Source organism: Pseudorasbora parva, chromosome 1 (assembly GCF_024679245.1).
Source record: "Pseudorasbora parva isolate DD20220531a chromosome 1, ASM2467924v1, whole genome shotgun sequence".
NCBI classification, from domain to species: Eukaryota; Metazoa; Chordata; class Actinopteri; order Cypriniformes; family Gobionidae; genus Pseudorasbora; species Pseudorasbora parva.
Genome location: NC_090172.1, coordinates 58,739,186 through 58,763,191, shown reverse-complemented (window position 1 = coordinate 58,763,191; position 24,006 = coordinate 58,739,186). Strand labels below are relative to the sequence as shown.

Here is a 24,006-nt window from a genome sequence, read left to right as displayed (position 1 = left end):
TGTAGCTCTTCTGTGTGCCTTTAGCCGGTGGTTCTTGTTCTTTACCCTTTCGAGGACCGCCTGAAACACTGCAACACGAATGCTCTCTACCCCCGTTAGTCCCAGATGAACTGCAGTGCCTCTGCCTTTCGGTAGACTAATGCTAATGTAGAAAATCAAGTAATGGCACGATTTTAAAATATTTATACAGACTTGGTACGGTAGTATCGGTTCTCGTGACAACTCTAATATACACATACACAGATCAGGCATAACATTATTCCTAATAATGTACTTGTCCTCCTTTTACTGCCAAAACTGCCCTGACCCATCGATGCATGGACTCGACTAGACCCTTGAAGATGTGCTGTGCTGATGTTAGCAGCAGATCCTTTAAGTCCTCTAAGTTGCAAGGTGGGGCCTCCGTGGATCGGACTTGTTTGTTCAGCACATCCCACAGATGTTTGATTTGTTGAGATCTGAGGAAGTGTGCTCCTCAACCATTCCTGAAGCATTTTTACTTTGTGACAGGAGCATTATCCTGCTAAAAGAGGCCACAGCCACCAGGAAATACCATTTCAATGAAAGGATGTACAGTATTGTTCAAAATAATAGCAGTACAATGTGACTAACCAGAATAATCAAGGTTTTTCGTATATTTTTTATTGCTACGTGGCAAACAAGTTACCAGTAGGTTCAGTAGATTCTCAGAAAACAAATGAGACCCAGCATTCATGATATGCACGCTCTTAAGGCTGTGCAATTGGGCAATTAGTTGAATTAGTTGAAAGGGGTGTGTTCAAAAAAATAGCAGTGTGGCATTCAATCACTGAGGTCATCAATTTTGTGAAGAAACAGGTGTGAATCAGGTGGCCCCTATTTAAGGATGAAGCTTTCATGCATTTGAAAGCTGAGGAAAATGGGTCGTTCAAGACATTGTTCATAAGAACAGCGTACTTTGATTAAAAAGTTGATTAGAGAGGGGAAAACCTATAAAGAGGTGCAAAAAATGATAGGCTGTTCAGCTAAAATGATCTCCAATGCCTTAAAATGGAGAGCAAAACCAGAGAGACGTGGAAGAAAACGGAAGACAACCATCAAAATGGATAGAAGAATAACCAGAATGGCAAAGGCTCAGCCAATGATCACCTCCAGGATGATCAAAGACAGTCTGGAGTTACCTGTAAGTACTGTGACAGTTAGAAGACGGCAGTGTGAAGCTAATCTATTTTCAAGAATCCCCTGCAAAGTCCCTCTGTTAAAAAAAAGGTCATGTTGCCCTATGCTGAAGAGGACATGCCCTTGAAACGGTTGTTTCAACAAGACAATGACCCAAAACACACTAGTAAACGGGCAAAGTCTTGGTTCCAAACCAACAAAATTAATGTTATGGAGAGGCCAGCCCAATCTCCAGACCTTAATCCAATTGAGAACTTGTGGGGTGATATCAAAAATGCTGTTTCTGAAGCAAAACCAAGAAATGTGAATGAATTGTGGAATGTTGTTAAAGAATCATGGAGTGGAATAACAGCTGAGAGGTGCCACAAGTTGGTTGACTCCATGCCACACAGATGTCAAGCAGTTTTAAAAAACTGTGGTCATACAACTAAATATTAGTTTAGTGATTCACAGGATTGCTAAATCCCAGAAGAAAAAAAAAATGTTTGTACAAAATAGTTTTGAGTTTGTACAGTCAAAGGTAGACACTGCTATTTTTTTTAACACACCCCTTTCAACTAATTCAACTAATTGCCCAATTGCACAGCCTTAAGAGCGTGCATATCATGAATGCTGGGTCTTGTTTGTTTTCTGACAATCTACTGAACCTACTGGTAACTTGTTTGCCACGTAGCAATAAAAAATATACTAAAAACCTTGATTATTCTGGTTAGTCACATTGTACTGCTATTATTTTGAACAATACTGTACATGGTCTGCAACAATGCTTGGGTAGTTGGTATGTTTTAAAGTAACATCAACATGTTCTGCTGGGAAACCTTGGGTCCTGCCATCCATTTCCCAAATCATCACACTGCTTCCGCTGGCTAGCCTTCTTCCCATAGTGTATCCTGGTGCCATGTGTTCCTCGGGTATGCGGCGCACACGCACCTGGCCATCCATGTGATGTTAAAGAAAATTGATTCATAAGTCCAGGCCACTGTGGTCCAGTGTCCAGTGCTCCTGTGGCTCATGTGCTCATTGTTGGAGTTTTCGGCAGTGGACCGGGGTCAGCATTGGCACCCTGAGCTATTCAGCCCCATACGCAACAAACTGCGATGCACTGTGTATTCTGACACCTATTCATCAAAACCAGCATTAACTTTTTGAGTAATATATGAGCTACAGCAGTTTGTCGATTTGATCACAACACACGGGTCAGCCTTGGCTCTCCACGACAATGAGACAATGGTTTTGAGCCCATCAAAACCAGCATTAACTTTTTGAGTAATATATGAGCTACAGCAGTTTGTCGATTTGATCACAACACACGGGTCAGCCTTGGCTTGACCCTGGCCTTGGCCATGACCCTGTGGCCGGTTCTCCACTGTTCCTTCCTTGGAGCACTTGATAGATACTGACCACTGCAGACCGGGAACACCCCACAAGAGCTGCAGTTTTGGAGATGCTCTGACCCAGTCATCTAGCCATCACAATTTGTGGCTTGTCAAACTCATTCCAATCCTTATGCTTGCCTATTTTTCCTGCTTATAACACATCAACTTTGAGGACAAAATGTGCACTTGCTGCCTAATATATCCCACCCATTAACAGATGCTGTGATGACGAGATATTCACTGTTATTCACTTCACCTGTCAGTGGTCATATTATGCCTGATCGATGTATGTACTGTAACTGCATCATTTCACTAGCCAGATGTGATGTGGACAATTAACAGTTATTGACTTAGCTTTTTCTCACTTTTGTGTTCAATGTCTTTTCACAATATTTTTTTTTTTTCCATTTGTACACATAGAAACAAAGATTTATTCTCCAACTTTAACTTAAGTTTGCGCTCGTTAATTATAGAGGTAAATCACATCAGAAATGGTGGTTGGTTGCGGCCTGTAGTCTACAGTTCTGATCTACAATATTATTGGTAGTTTACAGTCGGAGTCTACGGTGACTCTCGGCCAATCAGAAATGTTAAAGTGGCTAAATTAGACAGCCCAGGATCTTCTGATCTCTGATTGGTAGTCTACAGGCGACCATTTGATTTTGCAGACTTCGGTGACTGTAGACTTTGCATGAATGCAGATCTCTGCTGCATAATTTCTGGTAGTGGGGAACTGCTTTCACACTGTCCCCTAATTTAATAGTCTAGAAATTAAATTGAAATTTGCTCAGTTTAAATTACTTAATTTGATCACTGCGGTGCTCTCAAAATAAAATGTTTCTTTTTAAATCCCAAATTGGTACGCAGTATCTATGATATGGATGTAATGACAGTGAATTATTCTATCAAAAAATACAAACCTGATTCCAAAAAAGTTGGCACACTACAAATTTTGAATTAAAAAAAGATTTCAATGATTTCAAATCTCATGATATTGAGTGATATTCAAATGTCAATATTTTATGTAGAATACAACATAGATGACATATCAAATATTTCAATGGAGAAAATTTATCATTTTTAAGGGAAAAATAAGTTGATTTTAAATTTCATGGCATCAACACATCTAAAATTTGGGACAAGGCCATGTTTACCACTGTGTGGCATCCCCTCTTTTTATAACAGTCTTCAAACATCTGGGGACTGAGGAGACAAGTTGCTCAAGTTTAGGAATAGGAATTTTGTCCCATTCTTGTCTAAAACAGGCTTCTAGTTGCTCAACTCTCTTGGATCTTCGTCACATCTTCCTCTTTATGATGCGCCAAATGTTTTCTATGGGTGAAAGATCTGGACTGCAGGCTGGCCATTTCAGTACCCGGATCCTTCTTAAACGCATCCATGATGTTGTAATTGATGCAGTATGTGGTCTGGCATTGTCATGTTGGAAAATGCAAGGTCTTCCCTGAAAGATACGACTTCTGGATGCGAGCATGTGTTGTTCTAGAACTTCGATATACCTTTCAGCATTGATGTCTTTACAGATGTGTAAGCTGCCCATGCCCCACACACACTCATGAACCCCCGTCAGAGATGCAGCTTCTGAACTGAGCGCTGATAACAACTTGGGTTTTCATTGTCATTGTCAATTTTAATTCGTCTGGCCACAGAATAGTTCAAGAAGTCCTCGCTGCAGCCTGTAGCACGATGACGTACTGGATCAGATCCAACACGTACTGGACACGCATGCGCGGTGGTTTCATTCACAATTCGATGACGTCATATACGCATGCGCAGTAGAGTTTGAATGCACAGTTCAGAGTTTTGCTGGATAGATAAATACTCAAACCGCTCGCGCAAAAATATTGATTAATAACATGCTCACGCCATCAGGATACGTTTTGCATTTTCCCTTGAATGTGTAGGCTACTGGTATTTTAAGTTCTTTACAGATCGTGTTGCATTGTACATTGAGGATAAATATTACAGAGACAATTACTTGACTCATGTTTCCTTCCACTAAACAGCAAGTATGATCAGAATATATTAAAATTGTAACTGTTTTGCATGCATGTACAGCGAAACTAGGATAATTTAAACATCACATTTATGAAAAGATGATTTATTCATCTATAATTACTTAATACTATTTATCAGTAATACAACTACACAGGTTAGATCATCTATATACAATATTGATCATACATGTCACTTAAGACCAGCGCATACACATTATAAGTTAACCCAGAGAGATCAGTATGACGTCGCCATAACGATCCACCATCCAGTACGTATTGGATCTGATCCAGCAACGTCATCGTGTTGCAGGCTGCAGCGAGGGGTGTCTCGAATAGTTTTCCACTTTGCCATTGTCCATTTTAAATTAACCTTGACCCAGAGAAAACACCTGCGCTTCTGGATCATGTTTAGATATGGCTTAGCCGGCAACTGCGAATTGCACGGTGGATTGTGTTCACCGACAATTTTTTCTAGAAGTATTACTGAGCCCATGTTGTGATTTCCATTACAATAGCATTCCTGTATGTGATGCAGTAGGGCTGTGCCGATGGACGATATCATCGTCCATCATGATGCCACGCCCCCGCCCCGCTGCGAGTCTTGCGAATCAACACACCAGAGTATGTGAGCGGAGTGGAGCGGCAGCAATTTCCCCTCCACGCTCTTTCTAAGCATTCAAGAATCCCTCCGCTCCGGGTTCACCATCTCCCGCTCCCTGCCTCGCTCACTGATATCAGAAACACCGCTCCGTCTTCACTCCGGGGAAATTTGCGGCTAATAACTGCTAAAATATTTTAATAAGCTCTGAAATATCACTATAAAGTTCGGTTTATAACCTGCATTAACTGAAAAAAATTATAAAAAATAAACAATAGGAGATTAAGAGCCTAGTTTTCAACGTGGTTTATTGGAACATTTATGTGCATTTTCCCCCCACTATGCCAAACTGGCTTTATCAAAAGTTAAATATCATTGATGCTTTTTGCAGTGCAAATTTGTTTGGAAGTTTGGAAAGATGAACGTTTTCATCAGTTATTTTATCTACGGATCAATACAGATGTCTGCTCATTCAAAATCATATAATAGAATATAATAACTGTATAGGCTACCTACTGGCTACTGATAACTGTAAGCAGGTAAGCACTACAAGATGTTTTTGAATGCTTTAGAGAGAACGATTAGTTTGTGTGTGAATAAGTGCTACCTGTTTAAAATGTGCTTTCACCCGAACATATTCAGTATGAGGTTAAAAAAAAATCCCTTAAACTTTAACATCCCGCTCATGCCCATCGCCGTGATCATCTGTATCAAGCTGGTTGTTTACCGTGTGAGTTCTGAACACTGCACTATGCTTATTTAAATCTTTTCGTTTCTACACATATTAGGCTACATATTTCTCATGTCTGTGAGGCAAGCCTGCTGAGTTTCAGTTTATTTGAGATGCGCTCCATTTCATGATCATTGAAAGCTAGGGGTGTAAGAAAATATCGATACACGTGAATATCGCGATATTATGTTTGGCGATACTGTATCGATTCTCAAAAACGCCGTATCGATATTTATATATTAACATCCAAGATTCGTGGCTTTGTGTTCGGTTTAAACCACAGACTGTATAACACCCAACCGCTAGATGGCAGTGTTATCTCAGAATGTATAACTGACGCGGAGCCGGAGAAGCGCAAGGTGAAAGTGCATCGCTAGTGTTTACATTAGCAAACCCAGCTCTCAAGAGGATAGAATTATTCCGCTCCTGCAGTATAGAGAGCTGAAGAGTGGATTCATGTTGGCTTCAGCTAAAAAGAAGCCACCAAGGAAATCGACAAGAATCATTTTTTTTGCAAAATAGGCGAAGTTATAATCTAATACTCGGGAAACACACTGAAACAGAGCTCGCTTAACATCCTGACGTCACCCGCGCTGCTGAGAAGCATTTCGATAGAACAGACTGCACGCTTTCTCTCAGTAACAAAATAAACACACTCCAAAACTGACAGCGGTGGCAGGAGAACGAAAGATAATAGCGATGTGGATATGGATGCACCAGCTCTGCAGTTCAGTGACGTTACTTGAAATAGCACTTTATACAATAAACTGCTTTATAGAAAACAGCTTTAGGCGCACTGCACTCCCTTTTTTGGTCGGCGTTTATTCATTCAAAAATGAGCAGTGCGCTTTAATGTTTCTAGGCAACCCCCGAATCACCTGTACTGTCAGTCAAATCAATGTAACGGTCAACACAACGGAAGGCCCGCCGCTTCATTCATTCGATTGGACAACAGAACATAAGCGTGATGATGTTGCGCGCTTTTCTGCTCAGAGTTGACTTTTTTTCAACTTCATGCGCTCGCAGCGCTCCTTCAAAAACGGGAGGGGCAGCAAGCGGTTTAAACGCGAGGCGCCCAGGGCGCATAAGCAGCGCGCAAAACGCTCTCTGCCAACCGAAATCCATTGAAAAAAGGCGCCTCTCGCTGCAAAAACGCATTCTGTGTGATCGGGGCTACTGTGTTAAATATAAAACAAACGGTCATTCAGTCATGAAATGGACTGCACTTTCTGTTGTTAAATAGCCACTGCTATACTGTGAACCTTTAAAACATATATACAAATAATCCTGCAGTCACTTTACATTCCTCTTAACTTAGATTGCACATTGCATATGATTAGTGATATAAATTATACTGTATTAATGAAATAAAATACTTTGTCTCGTGTTTTAGGCGTATGGTTGTGTTCTTTATTCTTTTAAATTATAAAAAACAAAAACACACAAAAAAGAAATATCGCAATATATTGCCTCTCTTACAATATCGCAATATATTGCAATATATCGTATTGTAACCCCTGTATCGTGATACGTATCGTATCGCCAGAGTCTTGGCAATACACAGCCCTATTGAAAGCGATCGCTTCCGCGACCTCATAGTCTAGGCTATACATATTTGCTTCTTATTAATTAAATACATGCAATTGGCCGAAGAAACCTTTATTAAAATTAAGATACAATTTGTACAAAACTAAAGAAAGGCTTTTTACAAAACTTAATATTAAACTTAATATATCCACCAAAATCAGCCATAATCATATCATAATCAGATGAAATTAAAAAATAATATTAGGCTATAATATTTAAACATAAATTAAAAACATTGTTTAATGGCTACAACAAGTATAGTAAGCTACAGATTTGTCATGTCTGAGCTGGATTTGAACGAACATCATTTTCCCGGCGGGTTCATGAGCGCGCGCCTGCGGATTATTGAGCTGATCACACCGGCTCCGCTCCGCTCATTAGTCATTACAGGCTCGTTCTCGACAGAACGCCCACGTATTCAAAAATGGTCGGGTTTAAATGGGGCTCGGGCTCATAATTACAGTTCATGTGTTGGGCAGGGCCGGTCTCTCGGGTGCATTGGCTTGGGTAGGGTCGGTCTCGATTTTTTTTAATTGATCTAAGCTCTAGTTCGAAAAAACGAAAACGAAACGAAAATATTCGTTTTTCATCCCCCCCGGACGATATCATCGTCCATCAGGATGTTTTACTGTACACATCGTCAGCTGCCGATTTAAGTGACATCGCCCAACCCTATGATACAGTGCTGTCTAAGGGGCCGAAGATCATGGGCATCCAGTATGGTTTTCTGGCCTTGACCCTTATGCAGATTGTTCCAGATTCTCGGAATCTTTGGATGATATTATGCACTGTAGATGATGATAACTTCAACCTCTTTGCAATTTTTCTCTGAGGACCTCCTTTCTGATATTCTCCACTACTTTTTGCCGCAGCATTGGGGGGATTGGTGATCCTCTGCCCATCTTGACTTCTGAGAGAAACTGCCACTTTGAGGTAGCCTGACAAGCCAGACCCACATCAAGATGTTTGGTCTGGAAACTCACCATAGACAGCTCAATCCGAGGGGCGGATAAACGGTTGTCTTTCAAACTCCCTCTGCACGCGATAGGATAGCGCTACACCAACCAGAGCAACAAAGGTGAAACAGAGCTCGCTGACTGATTAAACATTCGCCGTATCCGGTCGGCTAAACTCAGAACACATCTTCCCTTTTTAAGAATGACTTCAGTGCCGTTCTTTGTTCTTTTCTTAGAGAAAAGCTCAACTCCAAGTCTTCCAGAGTCGCGGTCAAAGCTGATTCGAAAGACCACCGCCGTTCGCCAGTTTCTGTGTTTACTAGAAGCACGCAAGCGCAACTCGGTTGTTGTCATTATGGCCCCGCCCGCCGACTCTATACACGACGTGATTGGGCCGTCCAGATTCTGAGGAATACAGCTCAGATGGGTATTGAGAGTTCCTAGACGACACTTGCGGGCAAATTAAATTTGCTGCCGCTAAGGTGCGTCTAGATTTCTAGGCTAACTTTGAAGCTCTTTTTTAGGGCTGCCCCCAAATAGTCGTTAGTCGATATGAAGAGGGCTTGGTCGAATACATTTTCATTAGGTGGTTAGTTGAAAAAAAAAAATCCCGTTAAAAGATGCAATCAGGAGCTGTGCAGTCACGCCCGTTTCACACATACTCCGTCTGCAGTGCGTGTGCGGTGCGTTTTTTTTCCCCGTACCCATGTTAAAGGGTTACAGCTTTCAAACTGCACGCGGATGTGGTCCTGCAGCAGTGCCGATCGTTTTCGTACCCAGTCTATTTTGTGATGCTGTTTTTGAATAGCCTATTGTAAGTTTCTAATTTAAAATGTTTGTGATTTTTGGCTATAACCTATGTTTGCCACTTGTGAGCTAAATCTAAAGTACTAGGCTATATAAATATGAATAAATGAATTTAATAAAATGTTGTTTAAATGAAGGCTAGTACGTTATCCTGACTTCTATGAAAGAGTAAACAAAGAGAATTGCAATTCTGACGAGCCATGTTCAGTAACAACATTTGGATTTTAAGTAACAAATAATGAATAAATGCTGTTTGTGGTATGCAACAGCGGATCAGTGGCGGACTACAAACGCAGTATAGGCCTATGTGAAAACTAGGGATGTCAGCGATTAATCGATGATCGATTAATTGTCAATAAGACATTTGATCGATAAGACTTATCGATCATCGATTAAGCAGGGTCATGCACGTGCGTGCGGCTCAACCGTGAAACAGGAGGAAAAATGATGCGAGCGTGCCCGAATTCTATTTGGGACAATTTTACAGCTGGAGTCACACCTTCATCATGACTGCAAGTTTGCATGTGCATTCGCAGCCTTTTGTTTTGTGCAAATGTAAGTAGTAATATTGTTTCTTTTGTGCAGGCCTATCTATAGCTGATTTATCTCATAAGGATGCATTTGGTTAATAATTAACGTTAGAGTGGAGCGGTAGTAAAAGCGTGTGGCGGTGATCAGCTTCAGCTCCAACAGCAATGTGCAGCTAATAATGACTATGATTGGGACTGTCATATTACACCACATTAATGAGAACACTATTGTAATAAAACATTGTGATTGTTAAGTATTTGGGTTTATTTGCCGTGTGTTTCATTGCGTTGATCCAGGAAGAGCGCATGCACAACATGGTTCTCGGTCACACACTCTCACTCACGCATGTAACTTAGTTCAAGTTCACTTGTGCATTCGCATCAGATTGTGCTGAAGTAATTTGTAATATTACATTTTTTTTGTAACGTTGTATATGTGATCAATCATAAGGATGCGTTTCTTTTAGTGAAATAAAACGCACTAGCAAATGGCTTCAGTCAGTGATGGCTACCGGTTTTCATTCAGTGCTTCGGCTTTAGCGCATACAGATGCATAATAACTATGATTGGGACTGTCATATTATATAACAGAAAGTCATTGGGTTTAGGTGCCGTGTTCAGAGCGTTGTTCCAGGAAGATCGTCTCCCATTCTGAATATGAATATCAGCAACTCAATTCAAGTTCACTTGTGCATTCGCATCTTTTTGTGAAGATATATAATTTGTAATATTTTATTAACTTTATATAAATCTGATTAATCTCATATAGGAAGCTTTTGTTGAGTTAAATAACGCGCTAGCAAAGAGCTTCAGTGTAACCACTGTTGATTCAGCGCATCGGCTTCAATTTGCGCAGTTCAAACAGCAACGCACGACTAATAATAACTATGACTGGGACTGTCACATTACATAACATTAATGAAAACAATATTTTAATAAATCGTTTTGAATTAATTGGGTTTAGGTGACGTTTCAGCACGTTGTTCTTGGAAGTGCGTCCACACATTCTGAATAACAGATCTGAGGCGGCGTTCGTGTTGTATTACAGGTTATATTTGGTTAATTAAGTTATAAATAACATCGACAAATTTTACAGTCCCATAGTCCTTTGTTTAGATAAAAAAAAAATCCTTCTCATTTATTTGGTGAAGAACATGGCGTTTTGAGCAGCATTGCACTGTAAGCTAGCTGTTGACGCATATTGCAGTATTATGGTTTACGATTAATCGATTAATTGATCGTTAATTTAAACGACGATCGATCATGGGAATTTGTGAAAATTGACATCCCTAGTGAAAGCACAACAGGGCGTGCGGATCCTGTACCGCATACGCAACGCAACACGCACTACACACACGCACTGCAGACGGAGTATGACATGACATCAAAGGAACGATTGGTCAACGAGACCTCGCGCCTTGTGGTACACCAAAGCGCACAGGTGTCTGGCTGATGCTAATAATTATGTCAGGAAAAAAGTCCAGGGATCATTTTGAAAAGTCGAAGGACGACCCAAAAGGCTGTTTGCAAACTCTGCAGGCAAACATTTGCCTATCACGCGTCAACATCGAATATGTCTTATCATTTAAAACATGTAAGTAGTAACATTTCCTTATAGTGTTTCTGTTTGCTATCTGTTAGGCTATATAAAAAAACGAGTATTTTTATAACGGGTAGGCTATAAAAATAAATAAATACATATTATTTTTATTTATTCGTTTTTATAAAATGCAGAAGTTGTTTTTTAATTCTGTAAGAAAAATTAGTCAGATGTTTACAACTTGTTGTTTGAGTTCAAGACTCATCCGTCGTCTTAATGGCAGTTTGCGGCTTTGCTGATATTTTTGATCTGTATTAGTGTTCTTTAAATTATTTGTTCTGCATTTTGTCTTAAATATTGTTGTTCTAAACAATTTAATCTAACACTTGTTGGCTGTTGATTTGTTTGCCGCCTTCTTTTTTTTTATTCTAAGTTTTGGCGTTGTGCGACATGCCATGTGCATTTATTAAATTGTTCGTTTTTGTTAATTTTCCTTTTGAACAATATAAAAAGTATATACATTTTCCACTGTATTTTTATACCAAACAGCGTTTTAGCTACAGTACTTGTTTTGTACTAGGCCTAAGTTATAATACGTTTATTTAATTTATTTTAAAGAACAAATTTTAGTTTATTTTATTCAAAACTGTTTTTTTTTTTTTGGACATGTAACTGTTACAGTTTGCATTTTTGATAATAAATTATTAAAATGCACAGGCAGTCTGATTGCTGTTTTTAATGTTATTTTTAGCCTATAACGGCCACTGATTTTTGTGTCCTCAAGCGCTGTAGGCTATACTTTAAACGCTTTACTATTCTGTTTTAAGCACTTCATTTTTATTTTGAACGCGCTAATATAATGCTTTAGCATTTTCTGTCGTCATGAAGTGTTAAACTTCAACTTGGACTATACCTTTCCTTGTATATACGCAAGTTTTCATAATAATATCATAAATGAATGATTAGGCTATTCGACTAATTGCTAAAATGCAGGAGTGTTAGTCGACTAGGAATATCTTTAGTCGGGGGCAGCCCTACTCTTTTTATATCCAATCATGATGCCAAATGACCTAACAAGTTGTAAATTGGGCCTCCAGCTATTCCTTATATGTACATTTAACTTTTCCGGCCTCTTATTTCTACCTGTCCCAACTTTTTTGGAATGTGTAGCTCTCATGAAATCCAAAATGAGTCAATACTTGGCATGACCTCTTAAAATATCTCACTTTTAACATTTGATATGTTCTCTATATTCTATTGTGAAATAAAATCTTAAGTTTGAGATTTGTACATTTTTGCATTCTTTTTTTATTCACAATTTGTAGTGTCCAACTTTGTTGGAATCGGTTTTGTAGATAGAAGAGAATGGGAACCAAAACTTCAATGTAGAATGGGCAGAAAAGTATGTTTCTCTGATAAATTATTTTAAGAGTTTCTTAATGTATGGTCAGATATTTCAAATGTAGTGTGCCCCAACTCTTATCTTTGTCTCCAGTTACATTTTAATGTTCTTTCATGTCTGTTGTGAGTGTGATGTAGGTCTTTAGAGTCATTGTGCTTGCACCCCTCCCCCCTCTTCCCACCCTTTATCCTACCTCCTTACCACAGCTTTGTTGTGCGAACACCCATTCTTGAGCCTTTTTTAAATCTAAAGTGAAGGGAGGAGAGGTTATGAACATATAAGCCTTACTTGAGTAATGTTAACAATTACATTCAGTTCAATAACTAAAGTTACTAGAGTAAAAAAAAAAAAAGTTTCATTCTTACCATCATCTTATTTGCTGTCTCCAAGAATGTGGTTGCTTCTGGTGGCCATTTGTGGGTATCGCTTCTCGGCCTTTTGGCTAAGATCAAGTGTAGTATCTGTTCTTATCAGTTTAATATCTGATACGTGCCCTACCCGGGCACCATATATTAAATTGATTTTTGGAACAGGGAGATGGAATAGGGGCTTGCTCCGTCCACTCCACGCATCGACCCGGTATTGCAGTACTTCCGGGAACGGTGCACCCCCCTAAAGTGGTCAAAGTAAGAAATGAATTAATCTTGTGTGGTAGCAGAGGTTAATAGAAGTAGAGGTTATTGTTCTTTATGGGATATCTAAAGTTTTTTTTTTTGATCGTATAATAGTTAAGGTAGAATATTTGATTATGTTTGGAGTAGAAAACTAGCATAAAATTAGTGAAATGCTGTGTTGTGACACCACAAGTTTTTTATTATTTGTTTTTAACTGCATGTGTAACCGTAGACCTTATTCAATGATAAACTTTTGTGTGCAAAAGCAGTGGGTCACAATTGGGTTTATTAGTCCTGTTTGCCCCTGCTGGTAGATGCGCTAACTGCACCTTTTTACATGCGAAGCACGTGTTTCTCTTGCCTGATTGGTGGAGTTGAGTCAGATCTTCGCCATTATTGGTAGAGAGATCTACAGTCGGCTGTACAGGAAATGTAGACTCTCGGCTAATCATAAGGTCTGTTTGTCAACAGTCAGCGTAGACTGAATGACTCTAAACTCTGGATCTTGTTCAGTCATCGGTCATGCTGTTTTTAGAGTATAGATTGAGGGGTTAGCTAGATTGTGGTGATGAACCGTGTGTAGTGAAGTGAGTGTCACCGTGGCTGAGAAAGATGTTCCCTTCAGTGGCCACACTACAGGGCGGATGGAGAACTCATACTTACCTGGCAGGGGAGACACCATGATCATGAAGGTGGTTCACCCAGGGCGAGGCTCAGCCATTGCACTCCGGTTGTGCTGACCCCTGCGAATTCCCCAAATGTGGGAATCTCGACTGCATAATTTCTGGTAGTGGGGGACTGCGTTCGCGCTCTCCCCTGATTTACTGGTCAAAAAGAAGAACTGAATTATACAGTGTGTGTATCTTTCATCTGATAAATGGTGCATTGCTTTAAATTTGTATGAAGGACAATGACATATTAGATGGTCTGTTATAGGAAACACACTGCTATTGTTTAAAAATGGCCTTTGCCATAATATAGTTTACATAATCTGAATAGTAATATAATCAATTGTGAATTTATTTAGTTACATAAAATAAGATTTGTGAACTTGAAAGAAGAATTACACAACAGTATTCCTAGTTTAAATTCACATTAACATGTCTCCATGACTGTGGTGAAATGTTCATAATTTGAGTGCACTGCCCAATCCTTTTGAGGTAGACATTATTTTCATTGGACATAAACTCTTTTGTACTTTGTTTACATGAGTTGTTTGGTTGCAGAGCATCCAAGAGAAGTAAGATTAACTGTGTGCTTTCTTTTGTACAGGGTCTCTCTGGACCAGGATCGAGCCTGAGACTGAGTCCTTGAATGACAGAACGGACACTGATGCCAGACCTTGATCCATCACATTTGTGGCTGACAAGCCCTCCTGATGAACTCACTAACACACTTGGAGTTGATTTTCAGGATCGGAGTTGCCTGTTTCCTGATCGCAGGATCATCCACAGTCACTCTCTGCTGAACACGCTGGTTACATTTCTTCCACAATCAGGATGAAGCCACAGCCGTTTGATTTATGCAGTACATCTGCTGGTTCTTTCTGGAGTCAACCAAGTGTGCAGCTGAGTAACGCTTGCTGAACTTCAGCTTTTGCACCAAAGACGACTCCAATGGATCTCCGTTTGTGTGGCTGAACCGAGCATTAGTCCAGTGTGCTGAGTAAATCTGTCGAACTGCTGGATGCTGCGATCATGGAGGTCAAGCTTGTTCCAGGCACTGATGACCCCTCTGTACCTCTCCATTAGGCCTTCAGGCATCGGCCACAGTTTGTCCAGGGATTCCTCACAGGTCAGGAAAAGTTTCTTGTAGAACTGATAATGAATACAAAACAAAAAGTCTGAAACATTCATGTTTTACACAGTGTTGACTTGGCTTAGTCAGGTGTTATTTCTATTACCACCATAAGTTACTATTTATTAATGATTTAAGATTTTCCATTATGCATACCAGTTAATGAGTACAGAAATCTTGCCCTGCTCTGGACAATAATCCTTTCTAAATTCAGTGACTGTGTGTTTACAATTAGACCTTTTTTGCATTTTGCAGGCTGTTAAATGTACTTTCTTGGAGTCATGTTTTAAGACTTTCCAAAACGTGGACATGATCTGTGTTCAGCAATAAGAAAGGCCTTCCTCAGCAGCTTTGGTGATGGCAGCTCTCTCCTTGGTCGTGGATGCTGAAATTGTTGGCACAAATTCCCTGAAAGCAGAGAAAATTAACATGCAGACTTCATTAACTGATGGTTAAAACAGAGCCTCAGAGAATGTATTATTTTTTTCCTATTACAGTGAAGGCTTCTGCAGTGAATGTGTCAAATGGAAATCATCCAGAGACCCGCCATAATGTTAAGACAGCAAGGGGAACAGCTCTGGTCGATGATGTACACATCTCATGACTCCTTGACAGCTTTTCTGCATTTCTGCCAGGACCTCAGTCAGCATTGAGTCAGACATGTAAACGGATCTGTCTGACTGTTTTGGAGTAGCCACACTAATACAGAAAAGCATTCAGACTGGAACGCTCTGGACAGCGAGGACTGTACCGCCACACTCTGGTCTCCGGAAAAAACAGCTGTGAAGAAAGTTTCTGTTTTGGGGACTTTCCCTTCCACCACTCCAGGAAATTCAGGAGGATTGAACCCATAGACCGTAAAAAAATATGGACGACTCGACATCATCCGTTTCCGCTTGCCATATTTGAAGCTTTCAGGCGGCCTTGCACGGCGCTGACATCTTGGGACCGAGTCTGCGCAGTAGCGATTTCGGGACCGGAGTTGCGCAGTAGAGCGCAGGAAGTAGAGCAGGAAGTACAGTCGCGATATCAAAAGCCCGCCCACACTCTCGCAGATGCAGAAAAATTAATTATGTTGGTGTGAAATAAACAGTTATGGAAATGTATAAATTAAAGCTAAAGCTCTAATCTGCTCCCAAAAATTTCGAAAAAAGTCCGTTAGTGCCTCAGTGACAACTTCACTCAGAGAAGCCGTCAGTCTCAGCTGTCAATCATGACGTCACACCCCCCGTTTTTATAGCATCAAATAACTAACTCAAACTAAACTTATTTTTAAAACGAACACCTGAAATGAAATCATCGTGACGATAACTGCCTTCAGTGACATAAACTAACTTTGGGGGGACATTTTTGAACTGTAATTTTATTATTTAGTTTGCCTCGCGTCCATTAGAAAACACAGAGGGGCGGCTATACTGGGACCGGTCACCGGGGGGCGATCGAGGCCCGAAAGCTTCAGTAAATGAGAGGGAGACTGCAGGCTTGATTGAACCACATATGCTGTCCTTCTTCAGAACCTTCCTCCACCTCGTGTTACCATGATTGTCTTGATAAGACATTGCCCTCCATCCTCCTTAAGCCACATGATGTCTGCTTTGGGGAGTCCTTTAGGACCAGCCACCACATTTGGGCCACCCCTCAAGTCCAAAGACAAAACCTTAAGTAACAACCATGGGGTACTTAAAGCTTTGACGTTTGTATTAGGTGTTGCACCGTGATTTTTACTAAAGGAACGAGCCGCCTGAATCGCTTTAGTGACACACGATGGTGACATCCTGTACGCCTCCTGTGCCATTTTCCTCCTGTGGTCCCAGCTTGCAGGCCAGCCTGAAGGATCTTGTACAGGCTGTGCCACTGCCACATCTCCAGTAACATGAATGACCTGAAGCGGCTCTGTCCAGGTTGATCTCGAGGAGAGATCCTTCACCCAATCCCCTGAAAAAAGCTGCCAGTTGGATGGGACAGAGCCTGATTATCCCGAACATTTGCGGCCTCTGCCTATTTAAGAGCTGCTGGTAGCTCTTCACCTCGGCCTTCCTTAGGAAACCTGTTTGTGGTGGTTTTGGAGTTTTTTATTTTCTTTTGACAAGGATGGTGAGGTTTTGTTTGTTTAGTTATATTAGAATAGATGGAAAGAGTAGGTAAGTAAGCGGACCCGGAAGATTATTTTGTGTTTGTTATTTTTCTCGGGAGTTAGGAAAGTTTGAGCTCCTGAGTTTTAGTTTATATCAGTTAGCTCACCAGTCCTTATTTTCTTATTTTTTTTTGTGCTGTTTTCTGAACAGCTTTTATGTTTGCGGGTCAGCCTGAAGGGTCTTGTGCAGGCTGTACCACTGCCACATTTCCAAGAATGTGAACGACCTAAAGCGGCCCAGTCCGTATTCATCTCAAGGTGGCAGGACACCTGTGGAAGCTGTTTTGCATACCGTAGCTGGAGATCCTTCACTTAGTCCCCTTGGCTTGCTTTTTTGTCGGCATTGGTGGCTTTTTTTGATGTGGAGATCAAGGAGACTAAAGAATGAGATAATTAGTTTATAAAATAGCAAATTATGAAAGTTTTTATTCTGTTAAGTGAAACATGCATACTAAATGTAGCCAACATTGTTCTCCATCATTCGTTTAAAACTTTGGCTGTTGTATTTGCCAAAGTTTAAATGTAGCTGGCCAAGGTACTGCACCTCTGATGGCGTCGAGGTAACGGCTCAACATCTCTTTGGCTGAAGACAAAAATTGTAATGACTTTAATGACGAGCACAAAAAAAGTCTATGCTGCTGTGTAATCAAAGGGTGGAAATGCATCAAAAGCTCAAGTGCAAAGATATTCCTCACAAGCCGTCCTTTTATCCAGGACCCTGTTTTTCAGAACAGGTGTTATGTGAAGCCAGAAGCCTTAAGGAGGCAATGTTGCCTGTTTTGTGGCACACTTGCGTCTTAAATTTGCACGGTTGACAACATTGGGTCCATGTTAAACACACCTGTAGAAAACAGTCTGTTATAATCATGATGATACACAAAGGGAAAACAATATACTGACTATTCTAAAACAATATTCAGTTATACAGTGGGGGAAACTGAACATGTCCACAAACAAAGGTTTATCTGCTTAGTATTTAAATACATTTCAGTTAGTCTGTTCAATACATTGTCCTTTTCACTTTATTACATATAACTTACACATTTATAGACTAATGTTTTGATTTCTTTATATGTGTATTTCTTAAGTAAATATCAAAGTGAAATTTGGAAATATATTTATTGAAGAGACAATTATTCTACACAAGGTGATTGAGGAGTAAGTGCACATTACTGACAGGCCTCCCTAATGAAAATGATCCATAGTTTTATCGTAAAAGTGCAGAAATTTGTTTTATTATAGTAAAAGTGCAGTAATCACAGTTTTATTGTAAAAGTGCAGAAGCTATTGTTTTATTATAGTAAAAGTGCAGTAAGCACGTTTTTTTTTGTTATAGTTAAAGTGCAAAAAAAACATGGTTTATTATAGTAAAAATGCAGTTAGCACAGTTTTATTGTAAAAGTGTTTGTTTTATTATAGTAAAAGTGCAGAAACCTTGGTTTTATTATATTAAGTATATTTTAATTAAAAGTATGGTTAATTTTCATAAGGCCCATCGATGAATGCAACTTGCGGGCATTACATTAGTAACGCTACCATTAGCTGATGCTTTGACTTACAGAATAAAATCAATGAAAATAAATCTATTTCTTTATTTTCTAACATTATGTGAATATTGTAATACATAATTCTTACCACAAACACTGAATAAAAGGTAGTTAAACTAGGTATATTTGCGTGCAAAAGATGATCTTCTGACAGGATCGTAGTATGTTTGTGTAGCCGCTTTCTGGTGCACCCAATTGGCTGAAAGTCTGTAGACTATCGGCCAATCAGAAGGCCGAACTGTCTACAGTTTACATCATTGCATGTTGCTAGGGCAGACGTCTGCGAATGGATTTAATCTATATATTAGCACCACGTAGTTCCTTTACAATGATGATGAAAGTTTGAGTTGATTTAATTTTCAAAAGTTGCCTCATTCGTATAATTAAAAGGCCACTTTTTAACAATAAAATAAATGATCACTTTATTTAGTTACATAAAACAACATATTACGTAAGAATATATATTACAATAATCAATAAAAACATTTTTCAATAAAGCAATGTAAAACTTTTAAATAAACATTGTGAATATATACACAAGTTACATAACTTGTACACGTGACACTTTTTAATAATGAAACAAATGTTCACCATAGAATAGAACGTATTAAAGGGACAGAAAGGACTTTTATTTATTTACTCAACCAAGCCTCGTTCCTAACCTATGCGAGTTTCTTTTTTCTGTTGAACACAAAAGATATTTTGAAGAATGTTGGCAATCAAACAGTTGATGACTCCATTGATTTCCATAGTAGGAAAAAAAACAATATGGAAGTCAATGGCTATTGTCAACTGTTTGATTGCCCCTCATAAAGTGCATGAAATGGGGCAACAGAGGAGTGAACCAAAGATGCCTTGTTAAAGGGCACTTGTAAGACCAGAGAACATAAAACGTAGAGTAGTAAAACTTGTACACAAGAACTATATACTCTATTTACAAAGGGCCAGTCGTTTACTCCTCCAATCCGTCCACAACAGACAAAATGTTCATAGTTTTTAAATGTTCTGTTCTCCAGTCTCTTGGAGGCAGAACGGTTGATCGCAGGGCAAAATGTCTTTTTTTTTGTTTTTTGTTTTTTTGTGTGTGTTCTTTGATTGTTTGCCCACATGCCTTGCAGGTCGGAAGATGCTACACCCTCGTCAGCTTAATGCCCAGCCCTGTGGGTTGGCAGCCCTGACAGCATGGGCCTGGAGATGGTGGAGGTGGTGGGGATTTGGCAGTGGTGGCTGTTGGTCCATCCCTTAAACACCTTTGTGCCGGCTGTGCTGGGTGTGGGGATGTACTCCATCACGGGGTAGTCAGGTGGAGGGAGGCAGCTATTAGATGACATAAAGGTGCGCTTGGAGATGACGACTGGTTCACCAGCGTCTCCTTCTGGCGGATGAAGTCCCTCATAGTTTTAGTGTTTATTTTTGGGAAAGGAATAACTGCCTTGCACAGGAATAGGTCATCCATCAAGACCCGGTTGTGGATCCTGTCATAGGCCTTAAGGATGCTGGAGCAAGAGGCCTTAGGGGAGCACAGCCACAGCAGCTTGACCAGGACATACATAAGGCGTCTGTGCTGCGGGTTGATGTCCTGCTGTGCTGGCGTGTACCTTTTGGCCATCTTTACCTTCTGGACAACGGCAGCGTCTGCAAGGTCATCCCTCTTTGTACGGCAGTACAACGCGTTGCCCCAGTGTGTGCGGTACAGCTGGTGGTATTTCTGTGGCTGCTTATCTTGCTCCTCCACTGCATTCCAGGCATCGAGGACCTTGTTCCTTCGTACAATGTCGAGGAAGAGCTTCTGATCTGTCAAGCACTCCTACACAGCGCAGTACAGAAGGCCTCAAGCTTCTGAAACCTGGGCAGAGGATTTTCACTGCAGACATCCTCCTGTAAAACATGCACAGAAAGAGACCCCCACACACAGAAAAAATAGGTAAGTCCCAATGCATACAATGTCTTGTTTTTTTAACGGCCACATTTATAACTGTATTCTCTTCTTTCAGACAAGTAGGTACTCTACTCACAAAGGCAGGAGGGTTGACTGTAGCAGTCTCACTGCTGGTTAACGTGACGCGGGGCTCAACAGCAGGATGGTCCTCATCATTCTGGTCTGCTTTGGCGTCTGGGTCGGCCTGGCCAGACTGAATGACCTCTTCCTCCAGCCCAGGACCATCGTTGATGAGGCCCTCTAGAGAAAAGGACTCCCTGTGCTCTGGCTGAACAGATATTCGAGCCCAAGCAGCTCGTCTGTCTAGACTTTGGCCAGAACCCTGAAGTTCTCTTCCAAAGTCTCGCCAAACAGTTGCTGGCAGAAGGAGTTGAGTTACTGCCCCCAAACACGGCGTCCAGGCTGCGGTCAGAGTCCCACCCGGCGATTCCTCTGATGAGGTAGACCTGATAAGGCCGTGCCACACAGTGGGGACCTGAACAACAATAGGTATTATCGTGAGTCAACCTCCTCTAACTAAGCTACAGCCTCAAAAGATAGCATGACAACTGCAGATGCAGGAGACAGAAGTTGAACCCCCTCCTCTTTCGCTGAAGCAGTGTTAATTTCGTTGACGAATAATTTTCCCCTAGATTTTCTTTAATAAAATTGTTACGAGGCCCTGCTCTTTCTCTTATTTTTCTGAGAATAGTCACCAGTTGGTTGGGGCGGAGCCCTAACACTTGCGACCTCTGCCTATTTAAGAGCTGCGGGTGGCTCTTTACCTCGGCCTACCTCAGGAAACCTATTGTTGGTGGTTTTGGAAGTTGTTTTTTTTTTTTTTTTTAACAGGATGGTGAGGTTTTGTTTGTTTAGTTATATTAGAATAGAGGGAAAGAGTAGGTAAGTAAGCGGACCCGGAAGATTCTTTTGTGTTTGTTATTTTTCTCGGGAGTTAGGAAAGTTTGAGCTCTGAGTTTTAGTTTATATCCGTTAGCTCACCAGTCCTTATGTTTTGTATGTTCATATTTTCTTTGTTTTTGTTTTTTTACTTTTTGCTGCTGATAAATTTGCTCTTTCTTTCCCTGACCATTGTGTTTTAGTTTTGCTATTTTTCTGAACGTCTTTTTATGTTTCTCCCTAATCTGAATTGTAACAGAAATGCTTCCTGATATGTATTTTTATCAAGAGAGAATATGATGTAATTTGAAGAACATTCAATCAACATTTTATTTTATTATGTATTAGACAATTTATGACAAGTAAACCTTGGTGGTACTTGTCATAAATGTACTACTTAAACCTTTTCGTCTGCACACTGGTCATGTGGGTTACAGGTGTATGCAGACACAGCTGTGTGTCTTCTGGATAAAATCCCTCTGACTACTGCTGAAATCATCTGGCCTGTCCTTCTGCACACAATACTGGATGTAGAGATGCCACATCTCCTGAAAGGTATGCTCCTCAAATCCTTTCTGTCCACAGATACACTGGTGATGGAAAACCGATAATTAAGGGACACTCTGCATACTCTGATGTTTTGATTGTCTGATGTTTGCTGCCATTGCTTGTCAAAGCTAACCTGTATTATAGAAAAGTAACAGTAAGCTAGGCTGATTTTTAGACTGAGTTTACTTTTTTCCCAGATAAGGGAAGGGGATAAAAAGGGCCAAAGTTCAAGAGTCACAGTTCGCTACTGATTATTGTAGATTCAACATTCTGATGTTTGCGCTCGTTGACGGTTTGTCATTTGACCTTTATGCTCCACATGCAGCCATCATTTGAACTTCTGTATAAAGTAATACGTTTATTTGAATGAATGAATTATAGCATTTATTTGAATTAGTTATAGAGAGAGCGACTCATACATGCGTGACTGCATCTTTTCAGCGTCTCTTTTAACAGTGAATATGTGTGTTTATTACTAAAAAAAATACTGTTGTAACCCCATCATTGATGAGAAAATATAATGTAGTGATCCAGTAGCTTAGCTATTTTATCGCTAAAAGTTGCTGTGCGACCTTGATAACAAGTTTCTGTGCTCCTGAATCTGCAGCGCGAACTCTGTTCTCTGTGTGTGTGTGTGTGTGTGTGTGTGTGTGTGTGTGTGTGTGTGTGTGTGTGTGTGTGTGCTTCATAATCTAAGCAGTGCATTAATACAGAACGATGATTCATCTGACTTGGAACTACCTGTGCATTAAACGATTTTATTGCACATCTTCCAGCCAATCTGAATCAAATATTCAGACAGACTATGGCATAAATTACTTTAGTTACTGTTAAACTAAAATGTTATAGTTTTACTTAATATTTTCAGTGAAAACATTAATGACTTGTACCACGGCTACTTTGCTTTCATTTGACTCGTGCTGTGTGTGACTATAAAGCTGCTGCTGCCACCTTATGACAATAGATTTATTAATTAAATATTCTCTTATCAATGACAGTAGCTCATTGGAAAAGGATGGACAATGCTCTTCATTTTGTTTGCACTAATAAATGTTGCTGCCTACCAGCTGCAATAACCAATAAAACTGTGCCATATATATTTTTTTATATCGTCATAAATATCGTTATCACAAATATTCTTGAAATATCGTGAAATCATTTTGAGGCTATATCGCCCACTCCTAATTGTGACTGTGACAAAGCCTTTGAAACTGGTAGAGCAATGTCTTTTCTTTCTTTTTAAACCTTTGTTATAGGGATGCACGATATTATCGTCACGACATCGGCACGGCACGGAATCGGCCGATAAACGCTTAAAATATAAAAATCGGCATCGGTCGATATTAAAACATTATGCCGATATGCCTTGCCGATATGATAACGTGTTGATATGCGCCTGCAATAACTCACGTGTGCAAGGAGTGCTACAGATGAGACCATGTCAGCACTGCGGTCATTCTTCAAGTGAAAACAAGAAAATACATTGCATGTACAGTGATTTATATTGACTGTTTTTAAATGCTGCCTTGAATTTCTGAATGCACGTACAGAAGGACGTGACCGTCAGCAGCAGATTTGCCACGTTTTCACAACAAAACGAACCCAAAACAAGCCCAATCGCGTCTCCCCACTCTCTAGCGCGTGTGGCAGCCTCCACAGCAGCAGAAGCTCCTCCAGGTCCTAGTGCCCTCCAGCTAGACCGCTATATATTTATACATGTAGTGGGTGCGCTGTTGTTACACTAATACAATGAAAAGTAGAATACACAAATAAATTGAAGTTACTTCTTGTTCAGAATAAACAAATCAGTAATGATGTCATAAATCACAAGCATGACACTTGTAAATT

At 40.2% G+C, this 24,006-nt stretch overlaps 2 non-coding genes across 2 annotated transcripts; both read left to right on the top strand.

Annotated features, from left to right (window-relative positions):
• Nucleotides 1–13,121: 13,121 nt before the first annotated feature.
• Nucleotides 13,122–13,312, top strand: LOC137088890 (U2 spliceosomal RNA). The gene has a single exon (XR_010907598.1). It is a non-coding gene; the product is annotated as a U2 spliceosomal RNA (small nuclear RNA).
• Nucleotides 13,313–13,968: 656 nt separating this feature from the next.
• LOC137088844 (U1 spliceosomal RNA) lies at nucleotides 13,969–14,132 on the top strand. Its single transcript, XR_010907587.1, has one exon. It is a non-coding gene; the product is annotated as a U1 spliceosomal RNA (small nuclear RNA).
• Nucleotides 14,133–24,006: the final 9,874 nt, after the last annotated feature.